Source organism: Zingiber officinale, chromosome 3A (genome assembly GCF_018446385.1).
Source record: "Zingiber officinale cultivar Zhangliang chromosome 3A, Zo_v1.1, whole genome shotgun sequence".
Lineage (NCBI taxonomy): Eukaryota > Viridiplantae > Streptophyta > Magnoliopsida > Zingiberales > Zingiberaceae > Zingiber > Zingiber officinale.
In genome coordinates, this window is record NC_055990.1 from 50,998,444 (window position 1) to 51,009,983 (window position 11,540).

Here is an 11,540-nt window from a genome sequence, read left to right on the forward strand (position 1 = left end):
ATGACTATCTTCATCTTCACTATCTTCTACATGGCTTAAGGCCATAAGAGCCATGTGCTTTGAGCTCTTCCTTTCATCTTCTTCCGATGAGCTTGATGATGAGTCATCCCATGTGGATTTCAACGCCTTCTTCTTTTTCTTGATCTTTTCCTCTTGCTTCTTCAACTTTGGACACTCCGTTTTGTAGTGCCCCTTTTTCTTGCATTTATAGCAAATTACATCAGTTTTATTCTTAGAATCCACAAGAGATTTACCTTTTCTCTTCTCATCATTGAAGATTTTCTTAACATCCTTCTTGTCAAACTTCCTTGAATGTCTCATCATTCTTCGAACGAAGTTTGCCATTTCACTTGATGATAGCTCTTCATCACTATCACTATCACTATCTTGTTCGGATTCTGAAGATGACTCCTTCTTCTCCTTTTTCTTTTCCTTGTGCTTCTTTTTGCTCTTTTCACCTGCAACCAAGGCTATACCTTTCTCCTTATGGCTTGTGTTAGCTTGCTCATGCAATTCAAGTTCACAAAATAATTCATCCAATTTCACTATTGACAAATCCCTTGAAACCTTATAAGCATCCACCATGGATGACCATAAAAAGTTTCTTGGGAAAGATTTTAAAGCATACCTTATGAGATCTCGGTTCTCCACACTCTCTCCAACTGAATGAACACCATTTAGGAGTTCCTTGAATCTCCCATGTAGTGAGCTTACCGTTTCTCCATCCTTCATGGTGAAGTTTTGAAGTTGATTTATCAACAAATCTCTCTTTGCAATTCTTGAATCCTTGGTGCCTTCATTTAGTTCAATAAGCTTATCCTACAAATCCTTGACACTCTTAAAAGGTCCAACTTTGTTGAGTTGTTCCGAGCTTAATCCACATTGAAGAGTCACAATCACCTTTGCATTTGCTTGAGCCTTCATTTTTTGTTCAACAGTCCACCTTGATGACTGAAGCATTTTTCCATTTTCAGTTGGCGCCATGAATCCCTCCGTGATTGAGAACCACATATCAATTTCGGTGATGAGATAGTGTTCCATGCGACTCTTCCAATAAGCAAAATTGCTGCCTTCATAGAATGGTGGTCGTGAAGTACTATGCCCCTCCTTCATTGACATCTTGTAGCTCTTTAACTTGTGCTTTCTTGACAATGAATCCTCAAAAGAAAACCAATGCTCTGATACCACTTGTTAGGATCGGTTGAGCTAGAGGGAGGGGGGGTGAATGGCTCACTTCGTTTTCTTGATTTTTGATTTTGCACAGCGGAAACTTAAAGCCAATGATAACTCCGGTATTTACTTGGTATCCACATCCTCAAGGAGGTGACTAGTTCAAGGATTCATGCCACTCACCACACTTCCACTATCCAAAAACCCTCCTCCTCGGAATCACACCGAAGGTGGAGAAACCTTACAACACTTACAATACTTCCTCTCCAAAAGGAAATAGCTCACACTCACTACAATGAGGAAGAGAAGAGATTTACAAACTTGAAATAGCTTCTTCCTTGTGGCGTGAGATTTGAAAGCTTGGAGAGATTGAGAGCTTTAACTTCCAACGCTTGAGAGATCTTGAGCACTTCAAGGATTCTTCACACCAGAGCAATAGAACAGTATTTTTTTTTGTTAATCGGTGCGTATTCCTCTTTCTTCCAGCGTTTTAAACATCAAGAAAACTAGCCATTTCTCACGCTGCCATCGCCGTGAATCGATTGAGATTATGTCCCAATCGATTCAAAAGTATCCGTTGGAAGCCATCGCGTCAAGATCAACGATGCAGATTCTTTTATTTGACTTGGATCGATTGGGGCAGAGTTTGAATCGATTCAGCCGCTTGCTTATGAAATCGCAGCTTTGTGAATCGATTGGCCGATCGATTCAATACCTTGAATCGATTAGTTGATCAATTCAGGATGATTCTGTGCTTCGCACAGAATGTTCACGGATCGATCAGCCGATCGATTCAATACCTTGAATCGATCGGTTGATCGATTCAGAAGGGTTCTGTGCTTCGCGCATATCCTTTCCGATCGATTGGCCGATCGATTGACTTACCTTCAATCGATCGGCTGATCGATTCAAAGGCATTCTGCCTCACAACCATGTCTGAATCGATTCACCAATCGATCTCTGATAGTGAGCCTAACACACATATAATCTTGTGATCTGCAGGAGCTTCTTTTGCCAAGAATCCGGTCCCCGACCTTCTAGGACTTCTCTTGCATCTGGTCTTCTGACCTGCAAGAAACCTTCTTACCAAGAATCCAATCCTCGACCTTCTTGGACTTCTCTTGCATCTGGTCTTCCGACCTGCAAGAAACTCCTCCTGCAAACTCACAATGCATGTTAGTTCCAACGTATTAACCTAAACTTAAATAATTGTCAACACATTGAAATTTCCAGGGCATGATTGCACCAACATGCGAGTCAAGCTCTTTCGAAATGAACATCGAGAGCATTGATGAAGGGGGAGCTACATCGGAAGAAAGCAACAGTTCGGGGAGAGAAACGAACAACGAGATCGACAAGGTAAGTCAGGTACGATCTCTTCCTCCCGACAAACTATTTAAGTTTATTAAATTGTTAACTAAGGATTGCTATAAATTAGAAAAAGAAATTAAGAATTTAAAAATAATATTAGCTAAATCTTGCCCAATAGAAGAATTCAACAGAATTAACTTAGAAAATGAAAAATTAAAAGTAGAAAATGATAATTTAAAAGTACAAGTAAATAACTTGAAAACCCATGCATGCTCATCTAATACCAATGTTAGAAAATTTAACAATTTAAATTGGTATTTTAGATATCATAAGAGAAAAATTAGAAACATTTCAAAGAAATATGTCCCTAAGAAATTCTTAGTTAATCTAGTTGGCTGGAACCTATATTGGGTTCCTAAGTCATGCTTAATCTAAATTTTAATCGGATTTAGCGCTTTCAACAAGAAAATTAAATAGTGAGTTTCTTTATGAGGCTTTGTCCAAGGAAGTGGTTGTTGCTCCGATAACCAAGAAGGCCTAGTGCCTCGCCACGACCTAGAAGCCGAAATATTGAAATAAAATGTTTAATTAACTTTCTGATAAAACATTAAAGTTGAAATTTAATATTGCTTTAAAAAGTCTTTTAAACATTTTTTTTTACTTAGAATTTTTTCTCGTAAAACTTTTACTTAGAAAAAATAAGTTAAAAATTTCTTATGAAATTAGAAATTTATGCTTAAATTTTTACTTAGAAAAATTAAAAAAAAATATTTTTATAAAATTTCCTAAGTCAGAATTTTTTTTCTTAAAGCTGTACTTATAAAATTTTCTTACTTAAAGTTTTAGTTAGAAATCTTTTAACTTAGAACATTTTTTTTTCATTGAAAATTATTGCAAATTTTTTCAGAATTACAAACTTTTCCCTTAGAGTTTTTCCTAGAACCCTAATTTTTTTATGTGATCAAATGGGGAGAAGGAAAAGTATAAGTGTAGGGGGAGGTAGACAAATTTTTCTATCTTTTTACACTTTATTACAAAATTATTTAGTTTATTTTTATATCTATTTACTCTAACTTAACTTCGGTTGCTCACATAAAAAAGGGGGAGTTTGTTGGAACCCCAAGGTTGTTTTGGTGTGATCAACAAGTTAAGTTAGGTCCTGTCAGTTTTTAACCTTGTGCCTAAGTGTACAGGAACTTAGGAGCATAGGGAGTTGAGCAGAAGACGCAGCTAGCATGAAGGACGACACGCGGTGCGTCTGAGGGATGAGGCGTTGCGGAAGAGTACACCGGCGGACGAGAAGGAAGCGTACGGTGGTTCCGATGGACGAGAAGCTACAGCGGAAGACTACTTGGGGAGTAAGAGACGCAGCTAGCGAGAAGGTCGGCACAGGGTGCGATCGAGGGATGAAGACTGCGGATGAGTACGCTGGCGGACGAGAAGGAAGCACGCAACGATTCCGAGAGACAAGAAGCCAGAGCGGAAGCCTGCTCGAGAAGACCAGAAGTTGAGTTTGGGTGAGCCCTATTCTGGATGGTAGAGATCACCCAAGCGAGCGGAAGACTCGGACTGAGGCGAACGGAGCCGGAGCAGAAGACCCGGGCTGAAAAAAGTCAACAGGGTTGACTTTCCCACCCTGGGCACCCGGACCAATCCAGGGAGCCCGAAACCCTTCTGGGCGCCCGGACCGAAAATATATCGAGATCTCGGTCAAATCGAGATCTATGCATTGGGGATAAAGTTTTATCCCCCAGGGCTTCTGGAACCCTTCGGGGTGTCCCAACCAAGGCTATAAATACAGCCTTGGTCCAGAAGCTTAACACCAACTCAAGCAATTCATTTCCAACACTTGTAAGCTTTCATTTAGAGTTTAGCTTCTTTCTTTGTGCACTTTATTGCTATAAGAGGCTTCTTCGCCTGAAGGAGATAGTTAGTGCGACACTTTCCTTGGATTAACAACCTCCCCAGTTGTAACCAAGTAAAACATCCTTGTGCCTCTACTTTCTATTTTAGTTTATCGCTTTTCTATTTTGCAAGTGTTAGTTTAAGAAAAGTCGAGAAGGGTTTTCATTTTATTATTTTTGCAGGCTATTTAACTCCCCTTCTAGCCGACGGCTGCGATCCAACAGGCGCCTCCCACCAGTCGGAGGCACCCCCCATAACCCATTGAGGGTGCCCTCCATGCGGTTGAGGACGCCCTCAACGCTATTTTTCCCAGCGAATAGAGAGCCTCTCTGTTCACGTTTTTCACGATACAACTCACACCGAGGCGCCCTCCTCGACAAGATTTTCTCCCTTCTGATCCCAAAATGCCTCCTAGGTATACCCTATTTCATTATATTGCTTCAATATGTATTTTTCTATATATTTTTTGTTATATGTTTGCATGTATAAAAATAGGAAGAGAAGGAATGTAGATGCTGCTTCTAGTAGTACCCCATCCACTGATGCTAGGTTTCCTTCTAAGCGGCATAGGATAGAGTTCCTTAGTCATAAATTTACTCCATTAAAATGTAGATATTTAAGCAGATCAATTTTTGCTAAATATTGTCCATCTATTATCTAGATATTTAAGCATTACCAGCTAGATAAGTTGGTTTATTGTAGCCATGCAATTAATCATGACCTGTGTGCTTAGTTTTATAATAATCTAGATAGAGTAGATGATTTGACTTACTCCACCAGAGTTGGTGGAAGGGATTTCTAGTTTTCTCCCACCCTCTTATGCACTAGTTTAGGACTTAGGCCATCCACATGTTCATTTTTGTGTTACCTTAGTAGGGACCTACCATTTGGTGATCCCTACTCCCATATCACCCTAGATACTATCTATATGTATCTTTTTAGGGAGGGGAGACTGTTAGAGTGTATACTGAAAGCCTAAGCTTTTGTAAACATTTATTATGAATAAAGAATCACATTTGGTCAAATTATCTACATTTGTTTGTAGCTGTTCAATTAATTTATATTGTAGATAACATAGTATGTGGTGCCACATACAGAAGATAATGTTATCAGTACCTTATAAATTATAAACAGTAGCTCACGACCAAAATGGAAAGGAACAAACCATTAGAAGGTCGTAGTGTAATTAGAAATTAGTTTATCTTAACTAAATAATTACACTGGTACACTTAGAGTGTATTGAGTAGGACCATTAGAGGTTGTTTCTTTCATATTGACTTTATAAAGGAACAAAGACCTCAGTTATTATGGAAGTGTGTGATCTTAATCCTAATATAATAACAAGCACATATATTTGATATTTATTTCTTTAATTTATCAATGGGTGAGATTTAGTTCGATAAATCAAAAAGTCCGATAAGTTGGGAAATGATATCACTTATAGTGTGTGTTGTTGATTATAGAAGGAAACTGTGTCCTAGAAATCTAGGTTGATAATGTCCCCAAGATGAGCTCATAAGGATTGTCATGTTAAACCCTGCAGGTGGACTCAGTCCGACATGATAATAAGGTTGAGTGGTACTATTCTTGGATTAAGATATTAATTAAATGAGTTATCAGTAACTCACTTAATTAGTGAATATTCGACATCTTAAACACAGGGAGACTAACACACTCATAATAAGAAGGTGCCCAAAAATGTAATTTGGGATTGGTGCGGTAGTTCAATAATAGTTCTCTAGTGGAATGAATTATTATTGATAAAATTAAGTTGTGTGTTCGGGGCGAACACGGGATGCTTAATTTTATCGGGAGACCAAAACCAATTCCTCCTCTCGGTCCCTATCATAGCCTCTTATTTATAGAGTACTATACCCACCTATACCCACCTTCATACCCATGATGTAGGGGCCGGCCAAGCTAGCTTGTGGTTCAAGCTAGGGTCGGCCAAGCCTTGGTTCATGGGTGGCCGGCCCTAGCTTGAACCTAAGCTTAGGTAGCCGGCCCCCATTAAATTAAAAAGAATTTTAATTTTAAATTTTCTTATGTGAAAGATATAATTTATTGGAAAGATTAAAAATTAAAATATCTCTTTTAAAAGGATCTATAAAAGATTAAAGAAAGAGATTAGATCTCTTTCCTTATTTGTAGATTGGAAAGATATTTTATTTTTCTTCTTTATAAATTATTCACATGTAGAAGAATTAAAATTATAGAATTTTATTTTTATCAACCATGAAGGGATTTTAAAGGGAAATTTTATTTTTTAAAATCTCTGAAGATAAATAAGGCATTTTAATTGAAATTGCCTTGTTTGCTCTTATTGAGGTGGCCGTCCATGACATGATGATTTAGGAAATTTTGTTTTATTTTTCTTAATTAATTAATGTCAAGGAAAGTTAAGGAAATTTTATTGTAATTAAATTTCCTTATTTACCAAAGCTAAGGAATATAAAAGAGGGGGTTGGGGTGCCTTCATGAGAGACAACCTCTATTATTCTCTCCCTCTTTTCCTTGGTGTTGTGGCCGGCCATCCTCTCTCCCTCTCTTCCTCTTTGTGGTGGCCGAAACTCTTCTTTGCTTGGAGTCTTTGTGGTGGCCGGATACTACTTGGAGAAGAAGAAGAAGAAGGAGAGAAAGCTTGCATCCCTTGGAGCTTAGTTGGTGGAAAAAGTTCTTCATCCTTGGATTTTGGTGCTTGGCTGAAACTTGAAGGAAGAAGAAGAAGGTGCTAGGTGGTCCTCATCTTAGAAGATCATTGCCCACACAACGTCCGATGTTAGAAGAGGAATACGGTAGAAGATCAAGAGGTCTTTCTAAAAGGTATAACTAGTATTTTTCCTTTCTGCATCATACTAGTTATTTTTGGAAATAATACCAAATACAAGAGGCATGCGATTCTAGTATTTTGAATTTATTTTCGATGTTGTGTTTTTTTATTTTTCTTTTTCCTTGTGATTTGATTGTTCTTTTCGGTTGACCTAAAGTTATTTAAGGAAATTAAATATTAGTTTTCCTTAAAAGGCTTTGTCTAGTCGGTGGTGGTTGCTTCCAAGAAGGTCATGTGCCTCGCCACGTCAGTACTGGAAGCTAATTTTGGAAATTAATATTTAATAGAATTAATAACCTAGGTGATTTGGATTGAAAGTGTTAAGTTCCGCAGGAGATCCAAGTCTAAACCTAAAAGAACAAATAAATTAAACTTTGGATCAAACGTGTTAAGTTCCGCAGGTGATCCAAGTTTAATTTAAAAGAACACATGGTAGCTAGGAAATGGTTCAGACTTTGTACAAAATTTTTGTACAGTGGAACCATTAGGTTTTCCGAGTAGCAACCAACAGAGACCACTTGTAGTGATTAACTTCAGGTCACTTTCTCTTAGGGTCCAGGACTATATCATGTACCGAGTCCTGACTTCCTACATTTTGTCGATCGCATCTCGAAACATTTTGAAGATGCACCCTTCTCATTCCTTCTTTTTGTATGCCCTCTGTTAGCCTTTGGATATAGATATAGCATTACATATGTTTCATAACATTATACGTGCTTCTAGTCTTGTCACTAGGCTCGAGATCCATATGCCCTATTGTCATGTCTTGACATATATGTTTTTGACCTTAGGGATAGACACGACTCAGGGGAGGGTCACTTCCCTTAGTCCTTACGATGAGTTCGTTCAGTGTCAGTTAGCCCTAGTATATATAGATATTACCGCTCAGGGGATCCTAGCTTGGAGAGGTGGGCCATATCTAGCTACTCCAGTAGGAGATGATTTCTATGCCCCTGCCGAGGGAGAGGAGTGGTTAGAGTTTACAGAGACAGATCTCTTTGAGCATCCTCCTCCAGCACAACCCTCGACTTTGACCCAGCCCTCGACTTCACTGTCTGTCAAGGATCACCTCACTCATCTCGAGGAGTCCTCTGCGCAATTACAGTAGTCAGTCTCGGATGGCTTCAACACACTCCGGGGAGAGATGACTGCTCTCCGGGATGACGTGACTTCCAGACTTGATCAGATCCTTTAGACTCTACGGGGCCCTGAGTGACCATTACCACCATCTACTGATGATGCTCCGACTTGATCAGTCTATATATTTCCCTATGCTTTGTATATAATTGGCATACTATCTATAGACAGTTTGTTCTGGTCTGTTTGATGAACATACTTTATAGACTTGGATTCATTCTACTTTCTAAATTGCTATTTCAGTCTGTTACTCAGTTTTAAACTTTTAGGAAAAATATTTTCAAAATTCTAATTTTATTAGTTTTTCAAAATATTGAACTTAGCCTAGGTATTTACCCCCTAGAAAGCATGTACACCTAGTTCTTAGCCAAAGCATCTTACAAGCACACTAGGTTTACCCTGCTTGTATATGAAAAATACTTAGAATGATGTGAGATGCATAGAGTACTACCTGGACTTCAGAATGCTTATGTCTGTGCATCGACATAAGTCTGGGCAATAAATACAAACTTTATATCAATCATATTGAGTGATCCATGTTTAGTTAAAACTAACTGGAACATTTACTTAATTTGACTAACCAATTGAAAGCTACTACCTCTTGGTAAACAGCTAGTAACTAAAAGTTAGATAGTTGTTTATAAGTAAATATTTTGGTTACTCATACTTGGACTTTAGGATTTTTTTTATAACAAAATTGTTTTGGCATTTATCAAGGGGGAGTGAACTAGGATTTTTAAAATCAAGGTGATATTTTCTTAGTTTTTGAAATAATAAAAATATTATTATGTTACTTAACGTTGAAAACTTTTTTATAGTTTTTTCTCTACATTTTACTAAGTGTTGGAATTTTTTAAAAAAATAAATTCTTGGTTTTTGAAATAAATATTTTTGACTTAGCTTAAAATGTCTTTTGGCAAGATTATTTTAACTACATTTTACTAAGGTTTTTATAACTTAACTAAGTTTTAGAACTCTTTAAATGTTTATCTAAGTCATTTTAAAAAAATCAAAATTTTTGCTAAAGTTTCTTTATCAAAACTAATATTTCAAGTACGAGTTGTCTTTCAGGGGGAGCTAATTATTCCCTTCTAGAATTAGTATTTTTGATCTATGGAAAAGGGGGAGAGGAAAGTGAAAGTTAAGTTAAAAATAAATAAAAAGTTAAGTTAAAGTTGAATAATTAGAACAATTTGTTATTGCATTACTTGCTAGGTTTTTATGCCATGTTGTATTTATCTTACTATCTTTTTATGCTATGATCTTGCTATGTTTTTACTTAACTTTGAATTTTGTTGCCATAATAAAAAAAGGGGGAGATTGTTGGTGTGGTAAGCATCCGACGATCGAACCTAAGTTTTAATAATGGCGAAGGATTCAAACTTAAGGTCATTTGTGATCTAACATGTTTAAATGAGTTTGCAGAAAAGTCCTAAGTGTACTTAGGCAAAAATCCTAGCTACGATTAGGCAGGTGGAAAATCCTAGGAGGTGGTAACCCTAGGTCCTAGGGCGTGGTAATCCTAGGTGGAAAGTCTTGGCTGGCCAAGGGCTTCGGGCAAAAGTCCTAAAGTCGAGGACTCTAGGTGAAAAGTCTTGGTGTCGCGAACCAGGTGAAAGACTCAGCGGGTTGTGGAGCGGACGTCCAGCAGAAAGTCCTGGAGCATCGAGTGCTGAGCAAAAGTCCAGTTGATCTGGAGGATCAACTGGCAATAGGAAAACTCTCCTGAGTGGAGTAGGTGAGGACGCATTCCTCGATGAGGGAACAGGTGTGAGATCTCGGAAAATTTAAATAAATAGGGTTATTTCAGAAATAGCCTTATAGAATTTTTCCGGAATTTTTAGAAATTTTCTGGAAATTTTTCGGAGCTTGTACGGAGGATTTTGAGGGGATAGATCGATAAGTTCGGATAAAGCCTGTTTGGGATACCAATTTAAGTGAGAAAATGTTTTTATTATATAAATCCTTTTCCCTTTATTTCCTCCCCCAAATCGCCGATCCCGACCCGACCTTTCCCCTCTCTGCCGACGCGAACCTCCCTTCCTTCTCTGTTCTCTCTCGCGGACAAGCGACGGCGACGGGAGCAAGGGTCCAGCTCCGGCGATCGTCGATCTCGACCCAGGGGAGCAGTCGCTAGCGCAGATCCGGACGTGGGTGATTTTCTCCAGCCCTAGGTGAGAGCGCTGATCTTCTCTCGGCGTCGTCGGCGCAGATCGGAGCTCGGAGCATAAGGGTTCCGATTCTCTCCTCCTCTGGTTTCCTTCAATCTCCGATTTCTTTCTTCTCAGCCGAGTCTGCCGATCCTTTTCTTCCCCGATCGACATCACTGGATTGAGTCGTGCCGCCCGATCGCCGGCGTGGAAGAGCAATTAGGGCTTCAAAGGTAAGCCATCGAAACTCTTCTTTCCTCTTGATTCATGGTTGGGTTCTTGTTGATTCATGGGTTAGCGCTCTATTCTGGTGTTGTGTGATCCGTGATCTCCATTGATTGAACCCTTCTTGATCCGATCAGGAGGCGAGGTCCTGTTCTGTGAAGGCGATCTTGGATTCCCTCTGTGTCGCTGCTGATTGAGGTCTCGGGTGAATTGGGAAAGAACTCCAGCAGAGGTTTCTGTGAGTTTTCTGATCCAGCAAGGTGAAGATCTGTTTTGGTTCTTGCTGTGGTGTTTTTGGCTTTGGCAGACACCTCATCCAGCCAGCTCAGTTTGGATCGGCAGTCATCCATACCTCAGTGTACTTGATACAGCACCTAGTTCAGCTGGGAATTGAGGTATGTGTAGGGATTTTGATACATGTGTAGTGTTGATTTAGGGTTAGGTTTGAAATGAATTGTGGTTGGAACATGTTATAGATTATGTGTTGTATGATTAGGGTTTTGCCCTAAGTTAGTTCTAGGGGTTTTATTTAGCTATTCATTTGATTTAGCTAAATAAAATATATATGTATTGTTTGTTTGACGCAGGACTCTGATTCGAGACGAGCGTCTCGACTTCGGACTTTGGATAGCTTGATTGTATCTTCTATTTGAGGCGGGTACCCTTTGACTTATCTTTTGATAATGTCTTATGATATGTGTAGCTTATATATACTTACTAGTGGTAGATATCAGATTATTCTTTCTCTTGGTCTTAGCTAGTTGATACCTATCACATGCTTCATCTGTTAGTTGTGTTACTTCAGGATTGGA

At 38.7% G+C, this 11,540-nt stretch overlaps 1 long non-coding RNA gene across 1 annotated transcript; it reads left to right on the forward strand.

The window, feature by feature from the left end:
• The first annotated feature begins 10,351 nt into the window (after positions 1-10,351).
• LOC122053732 lies at positions 10,352-11,334 on the forward strand. The gene is made up of 3 exons (XR_006132332.1): positions 10,352-10,736; positions 10,866-11,123; positions 11,316-11,334. It is a non-coding gene; the product is annotated as an uncharacterized LOC122053732 (long non-coding RNA).
• Positions 11,335-11,540: the final 206 nt, after the last annotated feature.